The sequence below is a fragment of the Littorina saxatilis genome, linkage group LG4 (genome assembly GCF_037325665.1).
Source record: "Littorina saxatilis isolate snail1 linkage group LG4, US_GU_Lsax_2.0, whole genome shotgun sequence".
In the NCBI taxonomy this organism is placed as follows: domain Eukaryota; kingdom Metazoa; phylum Mollusca; class Gastropoda; order Littorinimorpha; family Littorinidae; genus Littorina; species Littorina saxatilis.
Genome location: NC_090248.1, coordinates 26,999,271 through 27,021,933, shown reverse-complemented (window position 1 = coordinate 27,021,933; position 22,663 = coordinate 26,999,271). Strand labels below are relative to the sequence as shown.

Genomic DNA, 22,663 nt, shown 5'->3' with positions numbered 1-22,663 from the left:
ATGCAGACAGACCATAACACAGGAATACAAGAAAGAAAGAAAGAAAGAGAGAAAGAAAGAAAGAAAGAAAGAGAGAGAGAGAGAGAGAGAGAGAGAGAGAGAGAGAGAGAGAGAGAGAGAGAGAGAGAGAGAGAGAGAGAGACAAAGAGTGACAGAGACAAAGAGTGACAGAGACAGAGAGAGAGAGAGAGAGAGAGAGAGAGAGAGAGAGAGAGAGAGAGAGAGAGAGTGTGTGTAAGTGACTGATAGACAGACAGACAGACAGACAGACACAGACAATCACACTGGGGTAAAGAGAGAGAGAGAGAGAGAGAGAGAGAGAGAGAGAGAGAGAGAGAGAGAGAGAGAGAGAGAGAGAGAATGACTGACTGAGACTGACAGGCAGACGGACAATCACACAGAAATATCATGTACACACATACTCCCCCAGTGTCTGTCTTGAGATCCTTTTGCTTTTATTTGCAAATCCTTCGACGGTCAGACAATGAGATCTGTGTGAGATTCAACCTATCCGCCCGAGTGCTCGGGTCCCACCCAATTTTTCGTGCACACCACTCCTGGTCTCGGAAAATCGTCAAGTCCCAGGAAACACGACAGCTGCCTGTGTACTTCTTCACTAAAGAAGTCCACGTCCGACTTGAAGCAGTCTAACAGTCAGACAGAAAGCGGTCTCTACGGCTTCTTCTGTGTTCAGATAATTATAACGCTCGGAAATGGACACAGAGAGCCGAACCCCCTCAAATGCAAAACAACGAGAAACTACTGATAAATATGAAGTCCAGATACAGAGAAAGCTGGACACTTTTCCCTTTCGCTAGATGTCAGGAACTCACGTAAAACCATGCAGTGATTGGTTAACATCACCTCTTCTACCGTCTCTGATGTCGAGACAATTTCCTACACTGGACACACAAACAGCAGACTCGACTAAGAAGGCGTTTTCTATTCTGAATTTAGCGTTGACCATAAACGAAACATGAAGTCTGCTAGTTCTTTCTTGTCCAGCCAAGTAGATGACAGTGAAGTAGACAAAGGAAGTGCACTGTTCTAGAACAGAAAAGAGAGAGAGAGAGAGAGAGAGAGAGAGAGAGAGAGAGAGAGAGAGAGAGAGAGAGAGAGAGTAAACTTTACCAAAGCGGTCAATTGCTCCCATTAGCTTCTACGCATTTCTCCACTATTAAAAAAATTGATACCTGACAGTGGACACAAACAGAGCGGAAACAGACAGGAAGAAACTACTTTCTGACCTCTTTAACTCATTGTCTCCCAGCTAGGTACGGATATATCCGTACCCACTCATATGGCTCTATCTGACCAGGTACGGATATATTTGCTAAGACTGTTAGCTTCAGTCGCTTCCTGTAACGTCGATCTAACGCCTGCATTCCAGCGTGTTGATACACAGTTACTACGCGGTTACTACAATTCTGAGTGACCTGCTGCAGCACAGCTGGTCTCGGCTAAAAAAACCACTTGGTCAACATAGGTGGGGTAGAAAGTGTTAAAATGTACGAAAAGGCGACAATGGGTACATCGGCCGTTGATTGGCTATTATCCGTTTTGCTCCAAGTTGAGATGTAAGTAGAGGTTACATGCCGAGTCTCAGTGATAATTAAAAATAATGGTAGAAGTTAGCGGATCATGAAAAATGCGAGCTTCAGCGAGCTTTTTCATGACCGCGAACTGAGACCATTATTGTTAATAATCACTGAGACGAGGTGTGTAACCTCTTTATTCCTCCTTTCTTCAGTTATTCAAAGAAAACAGGAGTTTTTGTGCGAAAGTTTGATCGAATCCGAATCACTCAACCAGTCAACCTGCGCAGGCGATCGATTAATGCGCGGTTGTATAGTTCCGTGCAAATCATTCCATTCTGTTAACACTTCTTGTCAGTTTCCCTGTTTTGGACTAAAATCAAGTACACAGATATGCTGTTATTCTGCTGTGGCGGTAAAGGCAGATATTGTGTGTTCTTTTTATGTTTTAGTATCGCTTAGGATAATGTTCTTTCGTCAAATGGGACTAGCAGACGAACATTTGCACCCGTGTTCCAACGTTAATTACTGTATGAAGTTCAGTTTTCTGGGGAAAATAGTGTATGAAACCGCTTTATGTTGTTTAAATTGATGAGATGTGTGCATTTGGTTGCGTGTGATCTGTTTATAAAATGAAATATTGTTGAAAACTGACCGTCGGATTGCAGTCAGTGTTGTCGAAGAAACTGAGTGACAAGAAGGGGAACTACTCTTGTCGCTAGACAAAGTATGAGTTACTTACCTTGGGAATTTGCTTGTGATGAACGTTTGTGCACGGCAGATCTAGATTCAGAAAACAACCGAACTCATGGATTTTATATGGAGATTCATGTGTTCAGGCCTGTAGTTGTTAATTTAAATGCGGTATGTTTGTATTGTTTGCTCCAGAAATGTATACTTCGTACATTAGAGCGTTCGGAACTTTTCAGTCGCAAAAGTAGTACCGAAACAGAACAGCTTCTCAACCCATTGCACTATCGAGGATTCAGGTTGTTGCTGGCTCGTTATTTGTTTGGTTGCTGGGTCATTATCGAAAAATAACTAGCTCTACAAGTTTACAGAGGTAAAGAAGCAGAGGGGGGAATAACTTTGAATACATAGAGCCACGCTCGAAAAGAACATTACTTCTTTCGTTTTTTGCCAATTAATTCTTGACAGTGGTTAGACTGATATGACACTGATTTGACCAATTAGGTGGTCACTTTCTCCAAACACATTTACAGTCTCTCACCGCTGTCCAGACAAATAACACCTGCGAGTGGACTAAGAAAGGGTAGACGCATGCAAGATGGTCATCTGTTCTGTCCATTGGACAGTTAATCGACAGAAAAAGGACTTCGCGTTGGTATCCTTTGATGTCACAGGATGTCGGCAGTCACCACTTAAATCCGGTGGTCAGTCGCTCAAACCACTTGTTGCCGTGTCCTCTCTGTGGTCGATTCTCTCACTGCAACACTGACCACCACAAAAAGGCAGAACACTACTTTCATCAATTTTTTAAAATCAGATTTCAGGATTCAAAACGAACATCACCTTTAACACTTCTTTTCTGTCGAACCGGTTATAAAGTCAGACCATCTTTTGTACAGCTTCCAAAACGTCCAACGATAGTTTGAAATCAGACAGCTTTCAGACAGAACATCACCTTCATCACATTTCTTTCCTGACCAGTCAATTAACACGTGACAGCGGTCAGACAGACAGAGAAGGGACTGGACCAGGGTGGTCAACTTCCCCAACCACATTTACAGCCTCTCTCTGCTGTCCAGACAATTAACACCTTGTAGTGACCAGAGCGGGTGGACGCAGGCAATATGGTTATCTGTTCTGACCGCTGAACACTAAATCAATGCAAAATAGGACTTGGCGATGGGGTCCTTTGATGTCCAAGGATGTAGACTGTCGCCACTTAATTCCGGTGGTCAGTCGCTCAGACCACTTGGTGTCGTGTCTTCTCTATGTACTGTACGCTGCTTGACCGCCTACGAAAGATTCCTTCACTGACCATTACAGAAAAAGGTACACTAAAAGACTGACCGTGGTGAACGGTGAAAGCCGTAGTACAGCGGGAACTAACCCATACACGAAAAATGCAGAATAGCCGACGGTAAAAGTGTCAGGGGTGGTTGCGCAAGAAGACAATCCAGAAAATGAGCGACTCAAAGGCAGCAAAAAGAACCACCCTAAAAATGTTTGTTCGTTGGTTGTTTGGTAGCTAGGTCAATCTTTATTGGCTAATTAAACGGTCTCTTTTTTTTACATTTAGTCAAGTTTTGACTAAATGTTTTAACATAGAGGGGGAATCGAGACGAGGGTCGTGGTGTGTGTGTGTGTCTGTGTGTCTGTGCGTGTCTGTCTGTGCGTGTGTGTGTGTTGAGCGATTCAGACCAAACTACTGGACCGATCTTTATGAAATTTGACATGAGAGTTCCTGGGAATGATATCCCCGGACATTTTTTTCTTTTTTTCGATAAATACTTTTGATGACGTCCTATCCGGCTTTTTGTAAAAGTTGAGGCGGCACTGTCACACCCTCATTTTTCAATCAAATTGATTGAAATTTTTGTAAAGCAATCTTCGACGAAGGCCGGACTTAGGTATTGCATTTCAGCTTGGTGGCTTAAAAATTAATGAATGACTTTGGTCATTAAAAATCTGATTTTTAAAAAAAAAAATGTTTTATATAAAACGATCCAAATTTACGTTCATCTTATTCTACATCATTTCCTGATTCCAAAAACATATAAATATGTTATATTTGGATTAAAAAAAAAAGCTCTAAAAATTAAAAATATAAAAATTATGATCAAAATGAAATTTCCGAAATCGATTTAAAAACCATTTTATCTTATTCCTTGTCGGTTCATGATTCCAAAAACATATAGATATGATATGTTTGGATTAAAAGCACGCTCAGAAAGTTAAAACGAAGAGAGGTACCGAAAAGCGTGCTATGCAGCACAGCGAAACCACTACCGCGCTGAACAGGCTCGTCAGTTTCACTCCGTTATGCACGAGCGGCGGACTACGGCCATTGGGAAAAAATGCAGTGCGTTCAGTTTCATTCTGTGAGTTCCACAGCTTGACTAAATGTAGTAATTTCGCCTTACGCGACTTGTTTTTGGCTCACGTAAGTGTAGCCTATGCGATCATAACTTTGTCTGTCTGTGCGTTTGTGCGTGTGTGTGTGTGTGTGTTTGTGCGTGCGTGTGTGTGTATGTCTGTGGTAGAAACTCTAACATTTGAAGACGTCACATTACATTGACGTCACATTATGACGTAAGAGGGTTAGACGTCACGCGAAGGAAGTACTGAAAGTCTCGGTCATTATTATTTTGAGCGCGCCGAGACTAGTTGGCAGTCGTGTCCTGTAAGTAGGCTACATGCAGACAGACAGATCTAGATCTAGTGTCTCGCTTTCTTGCACAGTTTCACCTATGCTCTTTCTGTCTGTCTGTCTGTCTGTCTGTGTGTGTGTGTGTGTGTGTGTGTGTGTGTGTGTGTGTGTGTGTGTGTGTGTGTGTGTGTGTGTGTGTGTGTGTGTGTGTGTGTGTGTGTGTGTGTGTGTGTGTGTGTGTGTGTGTGTGTGTGTGTGTGTGTGTGTGTGTGTGTGTGTGTGTGTGTGTGTGTGTGTGTGTGTGTGTGTGTGTGTGTGTGTGTGTGTGTGTGTGTGTGTGTGTGTGTGTGTGTGTGTGTGTGTGTGTGTGTGTGTGTGTGTGTGTGTGTGTGTGTGTGTGTGTGTGTGTGTGTGTGTGTGTGTGTGTGTGTGTGTGTGTGTGTGTGTGTGTGTGTGTGTGTGTGTGTGTGTGTGTGTGTGTGTGTGTGTGTGTGTGTGTGTGTGTGTGTGTGTGTGTGTGTGTGTGTGTGTGTGTGTGTGTGTGTGTGTGTGTGTGTGTGTGTGTGTGTGTGTGTGTGTGTGTGTGTGTGTGTGTGTGTGTGTGTGTGTGTGTGTGTGTGTGTGTGTGTGTGTGTGTGTGTGTGTGTGTGTGTGTGTGTGTGTGTGTGTGTGTGTGTGTGTGTGTGTGTGTGTGTGTGTGTGTGTGTGTGTGTGTGTGTGTGTGTGTGTGTGTGTGTGTGTGTGTGTGTGTGTGTGTGTGTGTGTGTGTGTGTGTGTGTGTGTGTGTGTGTGTGTGTGTGTGTGTGTGTGTGTGTGTGTGTGTGTGTGTGTGTGTGTGTGTGTGTGTGTGTGTGTGTGTGTGTGTGTGTGTGTGTGTGTGTGTGTGTGTGTGTGTGTGTGTGTGTGTGTGTGTGTGTGTGTGTGTGTGTGTGTGTGTGTGTGTGTGTGTGTGTGTGTGTGTGTGTGTGTGTGTGTGTGTGTGTGTGTGTGTGTGTGTGTGTGTGTGTGTGTGTGTGTGTGTGTGTGTGTGTGTGTGTGTGTGTGTGTGTGTGTGTGTGTGTGTGTGTGTGTGTGTGTGTGTGTGTGACGGAGTGATTGAGTTTGTGTTACTATTTGTCGATTTCTTACGTGAGCCTAGATGGCTTCGCCTCTTGTTCTTTCTTTTTTTCTCATTCTTTCTTTGTGGCCTTTGAATGTCGCTGACTTTCCATTCAAAAAGGTTCAGACAAATAGAAAAAGCATGACCCAACCTTCGTATCTCCAAAACGGAAAATTTCTTTCAAAGGCCGTAGAGTTAGAAAACTCATTTAAAAACAAATACTGTTTCTCTCGCATTTCTAATAGAAAGTGCAGCTTCAGGAGATACTAGAAAAGTCAGACACAAAAAATCTCGAGTTAAAAAAGTCCCTATACTGTTATGAAGAAGAAAAACACACAACTTGTGAAAGAGAAAAGTTCAACAATAAGACTAGGAGAGAACAAAGAAAGAAAGGTAGAGGGGAGGGAAAGAAAGATGAAGGAATAAGTGAAGCAAAGACAGAGTGAGTGTGTCTTTGTCTGTCTGTCTGTCAAAAGTGTTTAACGTTGTTAACACTGTTAGTAAACACAAACAAGAATTCTTGACAATGCAGTAAACAGCACCGCGCACACAAGACAACCTCACAACGCGTCTTCGCTGTCAAAACTTTCATTTTTTTAATAGCTTCCTGACTGTCTCGAATCCAACTTTTAATTATTTCTCAAAAAGAACAGAACATCAAAGGGGTTTCACAAAAATATCACACTCGCACTGCCCGAGTGAAGAGAGCAACAGAAAAGTTTCTTCTCTTGACATGTCATACTATTCTAGATTGTTCTGATCTTGTCTTTTTCTTTTGGTCCTTTAAAAAAAAAAAAAGTGAATATCTTTCTCTTGCGTAAAAATAAGACCGGCGCGTAAAAGTAGAAATGAGGGCAACTGACACTGACATTTTGGAATATGCACTAAGGCAGATTTAACGTTAGTATGAGGTGGAAAGGGTAACGTTTTCCATTCCCGTGCAAAGTGTCTACATGTTGTATAAAATCACGTGAAATATTGAAAGTAAAGGGGCTGGGGGATGGGGGGATCACACTGCTTGCTCTGTTCCACCAAAATGTAGTCAGAGGAATTTTTTTACCACAGAGATAACGTTTGAATTCCGCTGCATGGCGTCTACGTGTTATAACACTTGTTTGTTTGAAACAGACATGAGAAGAAAGATGTGAGACATCGATCTTAGACCGGCACAATCCGTATTTAAACAATTCGGCTCACCATCTGAGATCTGACCGGGCTTCTACATGGGATTAGGACATTCCTCCACTTGGACACATACTACAAAATCAGCAGCTTGACTGTCAGAGTTGACATTGTCGAATGAATTAGATTATTAAATAGCCACTAGCTATAGTGAGAACATTTTTCCACGCAGATCTTGACTCTTCCCCTGACGCAAGTATCTATAAACAGCACGTGCAACTAGTCCCAAAACAGACAAAAAGAGCTCACGGCTCGCACAGTGGACACAGGAAATTGCCTCGCAGTCCAACAATGCAGACCTCGCCAGCAACAACGGCGTCGTCAAACATCCCAGTCACAAAGACACTGTTGCAAGGCAAAGCAACGCTAGCTGTTGGCCAGGGCAGAGAACCTGAAGCCACCACGAAAGGATTTGGCCCGAAAACCAGAAGGAAGTCGAAGTAAAACGAGTCAAAACAGAAGGTTTGAACGATAAAACTTCATGCAGTAGTTTAACAGAACAGCGAGTATCGGGTAGCGGAGAGTGGTAGAAGGGGGCTGAGCGGAGGGGGTTATCAAATTCGGAGGCTGGGGTTAATTGGGGTTTTGCAGTACCAAGGGGCAGGCTAATTAAATGAACGGTTAACACCCTGGGGTTGAAAAGAAAAAGAGATAAATAACTACACTGATTTAATCACAGAAATCACACACAAAATATAATAAAGGATTTGCAAACGCAACTACCGCACTACACAAACCAATCCATTTGAAATGCTCAATAGAAATGCGCTTTTCAAGAACCCAAGAAAGGAAGGAAACAAAACAACAACACACGCACAATCAGAACAGACTTGGCGGTTATGAAAGAAAGACTACTGTCGAGTACTGACAGAATCATGGGCTTATCGCTTTAAACAAAATTAAAGCATGGTTTAATTGGTGAAAGAAAACACACACAAATTCTACCTCTAGCAAGTCGATTACAGCGATCGGAAGAATTCTCGTGTTTCGTGGTCAATAAAATAAGGCACAGAAAAAGAAAACCTGGTTTTTTTTCTTTTCGCCCTGTCCTTGACTTCGGAAAATGCAACATGTATTATGAGACGCAGACTGTATTGTTCAACGTTTGTTGTTGAAGCCTGCTTGCTCAATTCCAGACCCCTACACCGCTTTTCTTACGAGCAGTAAATTCTTGAGGGGAAAAAACAACAACAAAAGACAAACAATTACCAAACAAACCCAAAAAGGTTGAACAATCAATATTTCATTTATGTAAGGGAATGACAACTGCGTCGTTCAAATCGGAACAAAACACACGTCTTCCCCTGCTGCCGTACGTGAAGCAATTTTACAAAAAGGCAAATTAGGAAGTGAAGTTGCTTCAGGGGGGAGAACATCGACAAAAAAGACTTGTGACAACCTTATTAGCGCCAGACATTTTTCTTGCAGAAATGCGGCCTTCTAATAGTATAAACCTGCACGCGAAAAATCCCAGCAGCATACTTTAATGAAGCAAAAACAGCAAGATACAAACAAAACAATCAAAAAAACAAGGGCAAAGCCCTAATGGCTCACGTTGGAAGGAACATTCAATGAAGAGAGAGAGAGAGATGATGATGATGATGATGATGATGATGATGATGATGATGATGATGATGATGATGATGGAACTTCATTTTTCAATGATAGAGGTTTAAGGCTACGCCTTTTCTTACAACCGGTCCTAAAACAAGAGAGAGAGAGAGAGAGAGAGAGAGAGAGAGAGAGAGAGACAGACAGACAGACAGACAGACAGACAGACAGACAGACAGACAGACAGACAGACAGACAGAATGAGAACTAAATAGTGCTGGAACTGAATGGATTCCGCAAAAACAAATTCATCTGCAGCAAATGCTTTTTTTTTGTTCGCAGAACTGCCAGACACACTTGTCAAAATTTGTTTGACGGCTGATCATTCGGTTGCTCGAGTGCGTTTTTCTTTGTGTGTTGAGTATTTGAAAGCAAAGACAAAAGTATATATACCACTTGTCTGGCAAGTCTCTCCCTCCCTCCCTCCACCTCTCTCTCTCCCTCCCTCCCACCACCACCTATCTCTCTCTCTCTCTCTCTCTCTCTCTCTCTCTCTCTCTCTCTCTCTCCTCTCTCTCTCTCTCTCTCTCCTTTTGTGACATGGGCAGAAGGCCAAGCTAAATAACACACACACTCTCTCTCTCTCTGTCTGTCTGTCTCTCTCTCTCTCTCTCTCTCTCTCTCTCTCTCTCTCTCTCTCTCTCCTCTCTCTCTCTCTGTCTGTGTCTCTCTCTCTCTCTCTCTGTCTTTGTCTCTCTCTCTCTCTCTCTCTCTCTCTCTCTCTCTCTCTCTCTCTGTGTGAGTGAGTGAGTGAGTGAGTGAGTGAGTGAGTGAGTGAGTGAGTGCACACTGCTACTATCGAAGCCAACTCGTAAATATATCGTGCTGCGCAGCAGGTTCAGCAACACACCCTACCCCCCAGGGGATAGTACTGGTAACGATCGCAGCTATCACAACGACAGCCAATCAGGTTTAGTAGGCATATCGTTCGGTCGATAGGAGATAGGAGCGAACAAGCGATCAGCCAATCAAAAACAATCGATCCAATCACTTATCACTGATGACAGATTGTCGTGATGAGCAGTTCGTCGATTCCACTGCGATAATAAACCAGCCGTGACATTAAGTAATAGAATCTGAACATTGTAGACATAACAACAATGGATTATTGTGTGAAACACGTCGCTTTCAGGATAAATCAACACAAATAGGATAAATTTCAACTTCACGACTTTCAATCGTCAGCGGGAAGTTAAGATTCCGAACCAAAATGGCGGCCACCAAGCTTCACGTGGAACTTTCTGCATAAGAAGGATTTTCCACGAATTACAACGACGTGGCGGGCAGCTAGTAACTTGAACAATCTCCTGGGGCATGGTAAGTCGGCTTTCAGAGGTCACTTTTAGCATGGTTTCATCATGTGTGTGTTAGAAGTCATCCGTGGTCTTTCTTTCTTGGTGGTACTGGTAGGTTAGGTAGCCAACATCAGCATGGTGATGAATCTGCTACGCTTGGGTGATGGTGGTTCCGGTGATGATGGTCTTCAGTATTTTAGGAGGATAGACTACCCAAGATCGAACACCGGCCCGGCATTCCAATCAAAGCAGACTGCAGACAACAGTGTACGTATTCATGTCTACGGTCACACCTCCCCCAATACCCCCTTTCCTTGCTTCGTTCTTTTTTTTGCTGGCTAACATTAACCACTCTGCCTCCTTACCGCACCTGCATCCCCAAACCCGAACCCGCAGCTGTCAATGTCATGTTACTATTTGTTAGCCCCGACTGACTATGATCAGTCCCCCTTTGTCTGAGGTGAGGGGGGTTGGCCCAGCACTGAATCAGGGGGGGGGGGGGGGGATGGATGTCCACAGCAATTGACAGCTAGGCAGCGCATCACATTAAGTAGGCCTAGAAAAAAAATAGGTGTGGTTACGGTAACCCGACCTACCCTATTTTTAGGGGCCGACCCTATAACTTTTTATTACTTTTGTCCAAAAAAAACAACCCAAAAAACCAAGAAAACGAGTGCAGAAAACGCAGCGAAAGTGCTCGAGTCGCACACTTATTTCCCTGTCAAGTAGGTTTAATTTGTACACATTAAAAAAAAAAAGTGATTGCCTAGCTTCCTACCATATTTTTTGGGGCTATGTTACCTTCAGTTAACCACACCTTTTTTTATTTGGGGGGGGGGGGGGGGCCTTATTTGGAGTTAAAGCAAAAAGAGCCGAGCCAACGAGCATGCAGCAAAGAAAGGAGCAGTGATACTGAATACTGTCTGCACTGCTTTGATTGGTGATGGTGATACTGATCGCTGTGCTGTTCGATAACTGGTGACCAGTTGCGACTTACTTGAGCCAAGCTGAGTCTATTTAGGGTGGCATTGACTAGCCACTGACTGATTGAGTGATTCTGAATGCTATCCTCTGATTTGAACAATTCTTTTACTGTCAAGTTATAATGTACGAGCTGCAAATTTACCAATTTATTTTGAAAACAAGTACAGTCATTTGATGGTGAGAAAAAGATTTAAAACAGGCACCAGTGACAAACAGTCAAACTGATAACCACACAAAGTCTCGCACAAAAATACCTTTTGTTAGCTTGTGCACGCACAATGACACATGCATGAACACATACATGTACACACACAAACAAGCACAAAAAAGTACACACTCACACACACACAAACAAAAGGTGGCACTTGCACATGTAATGATGTATGATTAAAAGTTGAAAGCCAGCAAACACACGCACACTAGAACACATAGGCATTAATTATCATGGGAACAATAAAGAACAAATAGATGCACAAATGCAACAATCCTTGCAAATACACAGTCTTACAGTTACAAATCTTAGTCTTATGCAGTTGTGCACACACATACATACATGTGCAAGCACATGAACATGCTCAAACTGTCAAAGGTCTGCATGCACACAGAAACACATGACATAGCTGAGAGTGAGAGTCTTGAATAGCCTTGACTGACTCAGTGACTGAGTCTTGGCTGGCTGTCAAAGTTGTGACTGAATGGACAATGACATAACAAACACCCAGTCTATGAGTACGACTCGCTCAATGACCACACACAGAGTAACAACTAACATTAACAAACTTCAGGTATTTGATAATCAGGTTTCCTGGGCTGAGGTGCAGGGTGCAAAACTTGGTGTTACACAGTCACAGGGTTGGATTGGTTGAAATTAAGATTTGTTGTGATTTCAACCAGTCAGACCCCGCATGCGATTTCCACCCAGTTCGGTGGCTCAGAGTCTGGCTTTTTGCACCTCACCCCAGGTCACATGTATGTATTATACATGTTGACATCTTATACGTTATACTTTTATGATCATTGTATTGAATGCATGTCTGGGAATTCACTAACCATCATGATTCGACTATTCCTGGTTAACCATTTTGCTACTCTTTATTTTTAGTGTGTGTGGACTCTCAATGTGCAGTTTGATTCATGCTGCCGCTGTCACCACAAGAGATGTATGGGACAGAGACCAAGATTCAATACAACTTACAAGAATCAGAAAGCCAGCCATCACTTGAAAACTTAGGACTAACAACACTTTATCAAGTGAGTACAATTTGATGGTCTTTACTACCCTTTTTTGTTTTTGTTTTTTTCATAGATAAATTCTCCTCGGATCCCAGGATTTCCGAGAAAAGCTACACATTTCAGAGAGAACAGAATTCCTTTTCCGAGAAAAACAAAATCGAGGTACAAAAATCAAATAGAACAATCTACCCAGTAGACCAAAGTCTTCCATAAAACCGTCCCTTCATTCAGTGAGATTCCGCCCGTGTAAGTCACTTTTGAAAACTGTTTGAATGAGCTAGCTCCTACAAGTGGCACACGCAAAGCGATCATAATGTTGAACGCAGTTCAGTAGGGTAGTGCACAGTTCGAAAGGGGGTCCTGGAGAGTAAGTATGTTCAAATAATATTAATTCAGTTAAACTTGGGTTATAATGATTATTGGTTACTCGCAATACAAAACATGTACTAAATTCGGTCAGTTTTGTTGTTGTTGCTGTGTACAATATTATTCATGAAAGATACTCCCATTCCCAGAATACCGTGTTCTGGGTGGTCGAACGTGTAGCAAAGGCCTGTACGTGTAGATATTGCGTCACCCGTGACTCACTTTTTTCTCCAATGTTCCAAAGGCATGTGTTGTTTTGCTCCCACCAAGACTGCAGATCTCGGCAAACGCGTGATGTAAAAACTACATTTGATCACATTACCCGTACACGTCCTGGAAAGTGCTGATCTAGATCTTGCTAATAAAATGCAAGATTGCACAGATTTTATTTTTTCAATTTGTTTTTTAATCTGGACCTGCCAACAGATCATGCATACAGGCACACACACACACCCCTTTCAGAGTTTTTCTTTAAATCAATTTACATACCAGTGAAAACTCGTTTCTATGGAAATTCCTTCTTTACGCAAACATTCCTCCGTTTTTTTTATTCTGTACATATTAAAAACCTCTTTCTATTTTAATAATTTCTATTTAAACAAAATTTTAAAAAGGGAAATAAAGGGAAATGTTACTTGGCAAGGGAAGTAACAGATTTGTTCTCAAATGGATAAACCCCCATGAATCCCACAGTTCCTAAATGGTTTGATTCAAGTAAATGTTTGCTTTATCTTTCTTTTGGAAATGGGTCATGGCGAGATTCCCAGTGCTTCACTTTGTGCCACACCCTAAAATAAGACCATTTTGCCAATTCAACATCTCAGAAAAATGAAAGGACTGAATGAAGCCATTGAAGGGTTGCAAAACATTTGGAGGAGGTGGACTGGCCTGAACTTGAACGTGATGCATTAACGACATCAGTAGGGCAGGCTGGAAGTTTCCGCAAGGAGGTTGCTACTGCTAGGAATATTAAAAAAAACGTTAGGTCAAAAGATAACAATGTTTTCAAAGCTTTAATATTGATATGGAAGTGTTGCCGACGCCAGACGACATTATCAGGAGTCATGCATAAGATCGCATGAATCACAAAGTGGAAATAACGGTAAAAAAGATTGTAGAAAAAAATGTTGTAGTGTACTGTATCAGTGTTATTGACTCAGTGTATGGCGGTTCACTTTCCCCAGAGAGAAAGCAACCCGGATTGCCATGAGGTTGACCTCACAGGACTATATCAATTATCACACCTTATCCTTATTCTTATCCTGTATTTTATGTGTTGTTTTCAGGTCCGAGGACTTATTGGTGGGTGCCTCTCACAAAGAAGTTCTATGGCAAGAGTACATTCAGAGCCTGACCAGTCTAGGATACCTGGGTCCGCTGCTGGAATTTCTGCATATACCACTCCTTCATCATGCAAAAACAGGTGAATATCATTAGGCTTGGCTACACACACAAATCTTTCCGGTTAATGCTGACTGTGGTTGCTATTGTTACCGTCAGCCAGACATCCCTTAATTTCATTTTCACTGTTATTCAATGTGCTGACAGAAAGCTATATCCATCGCCTTTATCTGTTTTAGCATTCCCTGGCAATGGCAGTTTTGTGACCATAGTAGTACAACAAGCAGTTGTATACATAGGCTTGGTTAGTATGTATTTCAAATCTTAAGCTGTGTTATTTTAAAGGATGATCGCAATGCTAATCTCGAACCATGTTTTTTTTTCCATCTTTGGATGAGTTGTAGGTTTTGAATTAGCAGCTTTTGTTTATAAATCCAGGAGATCTGAAAAGAAAACCCGATGTTCATTACATTATTCTGGTGGTGTTTGAAATTCTCTCTAGCAATTACTTTATAAAAGTGGGGTTTGCAACTTAGTAATACTCTTCTAATTCTATACAGTGGTGTACACCTCTTTCTGACTACATGTAGTAACATTTGAAAATGTAACCAAAAGTTGTTAATCATTACAGAGTGATTGTTATTTAATAATGTTAACGAGTTTTGGTCCATGTTGGGGTCAATCAATTCAATAATCCAGAATGGTATGGGTATTTTGCACAATGCTGCCAACAATGTGATAATGCTCTTCTTCCATTTAAAAAAGTATGGTTACTTGTTGACCATTACATTAATAACTCACACATATATTCATCTGTGTTAAATCCAGCCCTGTCTGTCACCACTACTAATCGGTTTAGGTTTGCAATAAACAGGCTAGGGTCAAAGGAAGCATACACATTATTCTTGTTGCTACTCATAGTATACCAGATTCGGACCTCAAGATTTCGGGGGCGATGTCATGACCACTAGGCCACTCCATCAGTTTTAACAAAGATGCAAAAGTTACAGTTTGTTTCTATGCTAAGGTGGAATTAATACCATTCAATGATTCATGCATTGCAATAGCGTCAAAATTGTCTGTAAACTTCGCCGTTATTTTGCAAACATGTTTCACGAAATTACAGCACATGTTTTATTTACCAATACTGTACCATGCTACACGACATTCACGCGATGTGATGGCTGTGAATGTGATATCTATTTACAACATACAAGTTAAGTAGAAGAACAGTAATTTATTGATTTAATCTCTCCAAATCTCTGTGCAGTTCAAGTATAGCTATCCAAGAAGTAGTTAAATTCACTCCTGAGCAATTGATGGATAAAGGTATGAAATAGATGCTGCTCCAAAAATAACATAAAATGTATAAATTGTTCAGCGCTTGTCATAATTGGCGCAGTAGTATAAAGTGGTTAGAACATCAGCCCTGAAATCGTGAGTTCCTGAGTTTGAATCTCCACCAAGGCGTATTTGTTCCCTTTGGTGCCTCTTGAATAAAGAGGGAGCAAACAGGAAGTTATCACAGCAAAAGTCAAGCGTTAAATGAATCTGTCAAGGTTTCAGGCCACCTTCACTGTACTGAGTTCAGTACATGCTTCTAAGCCCTATCTTTTCAAACATCGAGCCACGTATAGTCGTAGATAGACGACAGCTTTAAGTACAGTCAACAGTTTGTGATTGTGAACAGTTATCATTGTTTTGTCGCTAAAACGTTTTGACTTATGTAACTTTGTAACTGATTTCAAATTTATTTCCATTGTTGATCAAGAAACTGATGACAGACAAGCTGTTGGAGTAAGAGAAGAGGGACAACTCACAAGGGTCAAAATGGTGGCCGCCTCCGGAAGAACTCAGGTATGTTTTTAAGTTTGTAGAAGTTAAGTGGTCCTGGGATTTTGTTTACCCCTTTCGCTACCCTCCCCTGTTTGAAGATAACTGTGAATAGACGTCTTACGGAAATAACTTTTGTCCCCATTTTTGGTCGGTGTGGTAGATGAAGAGCTCATTTTACAAGGACAAGCTTTTCAAAACAAGGCGAAGAATGCACCACACTTCTTATCAGCTTTATCCTGCGATCAGAACAAACAAATAACTCTAATATGTATGTTATGCAGTCGGCGCTCATATATAATTATATTATAATACCCTTTTCTTTCAAAACTATGCACATCAGAGCCGATTGTTTGCAGATCAGTGGAAGTGTTCTCTAAGCACATGTGTTTTATGAAACTCACGTCACATCAATCAGAACATGTTGAGAGGGATCACTATAGCACATAGGCCAGCAATCATCGGGAACTCTGATAAACTTGTGAACGTTGATCATTTACAGAAAGTGGCATAGTATTGTGCACACGCTGCATAACATACACATCAGAGTTAGTTGTTAGTCCCGATCACAGGATAAACCTGTTCAGAAGCACAATACTTGTTTCGTCTAAGTTTGAAAAGCTTGACCACTTAAAAGAGGCTCTTAGTCTTACTCTAATAGCAATAGACCTGAAAATCCTGAAAGTTATTTCTGAACATCGTCTATTAGAAAACTCTTGCTGGAATGGTAAATGGTTCGGTATTTTGTGCACCTTCTGGTACTGTATAAGTTAAAACGTACATGCTAGCCTAAACAATAGCTCAAACGCTGTTTTACACACACAGCAATATAATATTACTTGTGTCTCTAAGTTTATGTTGAGTTCATTCATGATTTACAATGACAGTTTGAACAGCAAAATTACTTATGGTTGTGTGTTACTGTTAGCAATACACTGTATGAGCTCCAGCCTTCACTTTCTATTGCAGGAAGAAAATTTGAGATAAGGGTTGTGTGTTCTCCAGTCTGGTTGTGAAAGTTATGTTTTTGGGTGTGTGCTATTTGTTTGTGTGTGTGTGTGTGTGTGTGTGTGTGTGTGTGTGTGTGTGTGGTTATTTGTTTATAAATGAATGATAGTGTGTTCCCTTTGAGCGAATGTAGGGAGCTCAATACAACAAACCTTCGGGTTTGTTTGAAAAAGTTTTTATATCTTTGTAATTCCAGAATGTTTTGTTTTTTCCAGTGCAAGACAGACAGTGTTTTGTCCGATGGTGGCCACTACTTGTGATACTGTCTTCCAATCAAGGCACAACAAGGCTGGGATAAAAAGACATCAACACAGGAAGTTCTAGTATCACCACCAGGCAGTAGCTGTGAAGATTGATGTTAAAGCCCTCAGACATGTTCACTGTTTTATTTTAAGAGCCATAGAGGACTACTATGGACAAACAAGGGAAGATACAGTTTGGTAAACACTCACTGTACATTTTTCATCAATTCTATTGTCTAACTCTATATGTTCGTGGTGTATTTTGCAGCTTTTATGGACATGTTAGTTCAAACTTTGTCTTTTGGGGGGATTTTCAAGTGATGTATATTGATATACAGCTTCTTATTTGATTTCACACAGTGGTCTAAATAAATGTACAATAGAACCTAGCTTTCTGAGACCACCATAGAATTGATCTCCTCCCCTAACAGATGTCTTTACTCTCTTCTTGCGTTCCCCAGAAAACTGAATTTATTTATGTATGAGAGTGTAATATCTTCTTTCCCGTGTGAAAAAATTGTCACAAGGGAAAGTTTAGACACAGAAAAGCAGGGTTTATTTATTTTTAGTACACCTTGATCTAAAAATAAATAAACCCTGCTTTTCTGTGTCTAAACTTTCTCTTGTGACAATTTTTTTTTCCCATTTTTTTTCTCACATTTTTTAGTACACCTTGATCTGAGTGATCGACAAGAAGAAGAAGAATAAGTACACCTTGATCTCCAAAGTGTCCTTCGTGGCTAGGAGTGCAGCATAAATACTTTCCAAACATCTCTGTACCGGAATATCACAGTGGTACTTGCCATGAAAAAACACCCCTATGGTCCAGCCAAAAATGTCCCTACATTGCAGGCGGCCTGTCATGACAGGTATAATGTTAGTGAAGATAATAAAAAAAGGGAATTCAGGTGTCCAGTCCTTTATTGCAAGGTTTCTTCTTATCATAGGCTGTTCTCATATGGCAGGTGCAACTATTTTATCTCTGTGGCAAGCTTGGCAATGTAGCAGAAGCTGAATACACTTCTGAGTTTTGAATTTTAATACCCCATGCATTTACTGTAAAAAGTTGGAAAGGTTTCTCCATGTAACTCTATTGTCTGAATGATCTCCTGCACCTTATTGATTTTACCTGATGCTTTTTTAATGACTATGTACACAGTCTATGATGCATACGTGTTATAATCGGTTTGTTTAGTACACTGTTGACTGTATCACACTTTTCAGTCACTGGGACCGAGAGACATCAGAAAATAAATTGCTTGGAAGGGCCATTTTTGTTTTTAACAGAATGAAATATCCTATTGTGTGAAAAGACAATGAACATTTATTTGCTCTGTGTGTGTCTGAACTTATTTGGCTGCTGTATCAAGACGAATTCCTGAATAACTTTGTTAGGTTTATATGGGTTGTGAAAGAGTGAGTACTCTTGCTTTTGCTCAGACAAATATAAACATGTGGTTTCTGTACACGTGTTTCAGAGACACTCTCTCACTAGTGACTGGCCACTAATGTCAAGTGAGATATTTCCCCACGTGACATAGGCCAGTCACTAGCGAGGGTGTGTGTCTCAAACATGTGTAAAGGAACCACATGTCAATATTTGTCGGAGCAAAATTAAGACTCTTGAGTACTCACTCTTTTACAACCCATACAACCCAGAAAAGTTATTTCCAGAATTCATCTACATGTATTTCCCCCTTTGTCTTGAAGAAAGATGGCACTGTAGATGTTATGAGTACCCGGACTCCACTGTATATGCATTGGTTATTTTGACATCACATAGTTTCTGTCATCTTTGTGATTTTGTATCTTGAAGGGAGAAAATTACCACTTTATTGACTTCTGGGCAGTCCTTTTGAAGTACATACATGTACTTCAATTTACAGCAGGTGTTATACATTAGTTTGGATCCTTGTGAGATTATTTTTGGGGGGTTGATTCGACTTAGAAGCTTTACAAAATGTTTCTGAGTTTTTGTTGGTTTACTTCATGTGCACATGCTTATGGTTATTCCTTTGCCCATTATTGATGCCTTCAGTATAGTTTACTCACACCTAATTATGAACGTTGTACCAATGTTGTTTTGTGAAAATACACTACTGGAGAATACTGTTCTTCTTCATAGTTCACTCTAACTAAAAAGTCTGAACAGATTTGGTGATTTACAATAATCTTAGTCATGAGCACCAGTTGACTATGATTATTGTAAATCACCAAATCTGTTCAGACTTTTTCATGGAATATTGTCTTTTTAGACTAACTCTAAAACCTAGTAGCGTGGCTACTTCTTGTATTGGCTCAGTTATGTTTGGTTGTTGTTGATTTTTCCTTAATTATAATGTGGACCTAGAGAATGTCCAGAGAAGGGCAACAAGGATGATTGGAAGTCTGAAGGAACTGTCATACTCAGAAAGGCTTAGGATCCTGGGAATTCCTTGTCTCCAGCATCGTCGGCGCAGGGGTGATATGATTGACACTTTTAAATACCTCAAAGGTATATACATTACCCAGAAACCCAATCTACACAGACCCCCACCCACTGAAAGGGACATGAGAGGAAACAGTTTTAAACTTTGCCAAGTCGAAAGTAAGGAGTGCCTTCTTCGCAGACAGAGTTGTCTTAGACTGGAACACCCTGCCCGACAATGTTGTGACAGCTGATAGCGTTAACTGCTTTAAAGCACGACTGGACAGCCACTGGAAAGACACATCAAGTGTCTACACACCAAGCTGCTACTAGCCCCCCCACGTATGCAGCTTACTTTTGTGGATCGGCGTACAGGTTTTTAACCTAAATTGTCGTACAAGTACAAGTACATTATAGGACCTGTATCATTTCCAATGTAATTATTTTAGCCACATTTTGAGAATCGCAAAAGACTTCATCGGAAAGAAATATTACATTTTTTTCTGTTCAATACATTATGTCTATGTATCTCCCTTGAGCACAAGAGAAGGTCGGTGTTCTCTCTCATTATGGCATAGAAAAGAAACCTGTCAACATAAGTTTTACCTAAAGCAGAAACGACTACTGATCAAAACATCTGTTTATGACACATGCTTATCCATTTTGTGTTTTGCAAAAGACTACACATCAAGTTCTTTTGTATATTGTGTGTACCAAGTTGTACGTTAATTCTTTGCTTTAAAAATTAAGGATGGTTGTTTGGAGATGGCAGAAAAGTTATGTGTCAGCCTATATGAGTACGTGTAATACAAATGACTGTGTGTATGATTGATTAAACTTCCAATTTTATTCCCCTGCCAAATCAGTCACTTTACATTTGTTCTCAGTTTTGCTGTCAAATAGACGAATTCCGAAAATAACTGTCGGGTTTGTACCGGTTGTGGGAGAGTGACCTTTTCTTGCAAAACTTCTGACAAACATTGGAGGGGCCAATCACTAGTGATGGGTGTGTTGGAAACATGTGCTCTGGTCCATGTGACACACCCCTCACTATTGATTGGCCCCTCCTTTGTTTGTCATAGGTTTTGCAAGAAAAGGTCACCCTTCCACAACACATACAAACCTAAAAGCGTTTTTTTCTTCTAACTCGTCTATTCAACATGGTACTTTTGGCAGGTAAATGAACATGTCAGAGAAAGGTTTTGCAAGCTTTACTTATTAAATCAGTTTTACTGAACTTGTTTGTTGTGTTGCCAGGTTGTCTTTTCTCTATATCTCTCTGATTATGGGTGAAGTGCACAACAGGCTCCAGTGGGTAAAGGCTCACTCCTTCTAATGAAAACAATTGAGATCCAAGCAATCTCTAACCTAGTTATATAGGATAAGATCATTATTCCACTTGGACACATTCAAAATCAATACCTTGACTACTTGTGCTGATTTGGATTTTGTTTGAAATAATTTCTTGAAGGCCATTGGTTTGTTTTAATGACATTAATTAGTCAGAAAATGTCCACTGTTGACAGAGAGCACCTAGGCTGTTCATTTTTGGTTTGTGTCTTAAACTGGAGAGATGGTTTTATCTCATTTAAGAGCCTGGCCATATTTGAGATAGTGATACATGTTATCAATGAAGGAGTGTGCCTTTAACTGCAGGAACTAACTTGCACTCTCTGTCTCTTATTTCATATATTTTGAAATTGGAACTTAAATGAAGCATGGGCTTGAAAGCAAAAATATTCCTCCTCAACACCCGAAAGGTTGACATCGCACACACAAGCACGCACGCAAACAAACACACACACAAAGTGTGCATTTTTAAGATACCTGCTTTCACCTGTAAGACAGCATTCTGCATTATAAACACATGTACAGTACCCGGCGAAAGAACAGTTTCCTTCACGCCCACAGTTGCAAGTGATTTTTCAAATTGTAAAATATGAACCAGATAAGGTAAATTAAAAAGAAAAACAGATTCGTGGAGGACATTTTACTGGCTCTAGGATTAGTGCATCAGCATAGTATTTAGTCGTTTTTGTTTTTTACTTTTCATAAATTGGGTTATACAGGGAAGGGGTCAAGCGAGTCGTGAATGCAGGCAAAACGTGTCACTTCAACACGCTACAAAAATCGTAAAAATGCTTCTTTTTTTTAACAAGGTAAAGACACTTTTGGAGGCAATTCATTTTTCAACAAGATCATTACATTAGAATTATTCGCCAAAGCGTTTAATACTCCAGCAAATGAGCATAGATCACTTAGTGTTTGGCAAAAGCTCATTCGCACGAAATCGACGCCAAGTTATGATTTCTTTCAAAACCAGGTGCTATTTGTGGCCAAGTGTCGGGTCTACACGAACAGACTCAGACTATGACTAGAAAAAAAATCCTGCGCTTTGTTTTTCTTTTTTGTGTGAACATCGATCGATTGGCGATAGTGATTCGTATGCAAGTACTATGAAGCCAAACGCATTCTTCCCCCCTCCCTTAACACATATTTACACACACATGCACACAAACACACACACACACACACATCCATACACAGATAAACAAAGTCGCGAAGATGTCACGCAAGAGCGCTTCGCAGTGCTGAAATGGACGCCAACTGTCACTTTGATGATCGCTGTTTGTCTGTCATTAGATATTAAAAGTTATCATCTTTCTCACATGCTTCAAAACAACAGACACAGAGACAAAGACACACGCACACACAAACACTGACTCAAATTCACACCGCCACACACACACACACACGTGTGTGTGCGCGTGCGCGCTCGAACACACTCACGCGAACGCACACGCGGACTCTGATGAGTGTTGTTTTTGTTCAACCCTAAACACAAACATAGTTCACACAGAAATACCAACACACACGTGTGTTTGTTTGCGTGTGAGTCATGTGTGTGCGCGCGGGTGCGTGTGTGTGTATCGCCTTCGTGTGTCAGTTTGTCAAGTTGTTTGTTGTGTGGGTGCCTGCTGGCGGGCGGGCGTGCCCTGTGTGTGTTCGTGCGTCCATGCGTGTGTGTGCGCCGCAGTATTCTCAAGCCAAGCATTATTTATTTATTTGCTGTTGCTTTTCGGGTCCAGCGGACCATAATAGGCCAAATCAGGACCCCCGGCAAGCCAAGCAACATTCCTGTGTACTGCACGTGGTTGTAATACAATCAATTATGTTTTTCTGTCTTATG

General features: G+C 41.0%; 1 protein-coding gene and 1 long non-coding RNA gene across 4 annotated transcripts in view; one reads left to right on the top strand and one right to left on the bottom strand.

Annotated features, from left to right (window-relative positions):
• The window catches only part of LOC138964359 (synaptophysin-like), a 164,919-nt gene that overhangs the window by 84,305 nt on the left and 57,951 nt on the right, over positions 1-22,663 (bottom strand). The gene's annotated exons all lie outside the window — the stretch shown is intronic.
• LOC138964357 (uncharacterized) lies at positions 9,827-20,714 on the top strand. Of its 2 annotated transcripts, XR_011455083.1 has the most exons (5): positions 9,827-10,081; positions 12,170-12,294; positions 13,929-14,065; positions 15,755-15,840; positions 17,040-20,714. It is a non-coding gene; the product is annotated as an uncharacterized lncRNA (long non-coding RNA). The 2 variants fall into 2 exon arrangements; XR_011455084.1 differs by lacking the exons at positions 9,827-10,081; positions 12,170-12,294 and adding an exon at positions 13,382-13,592.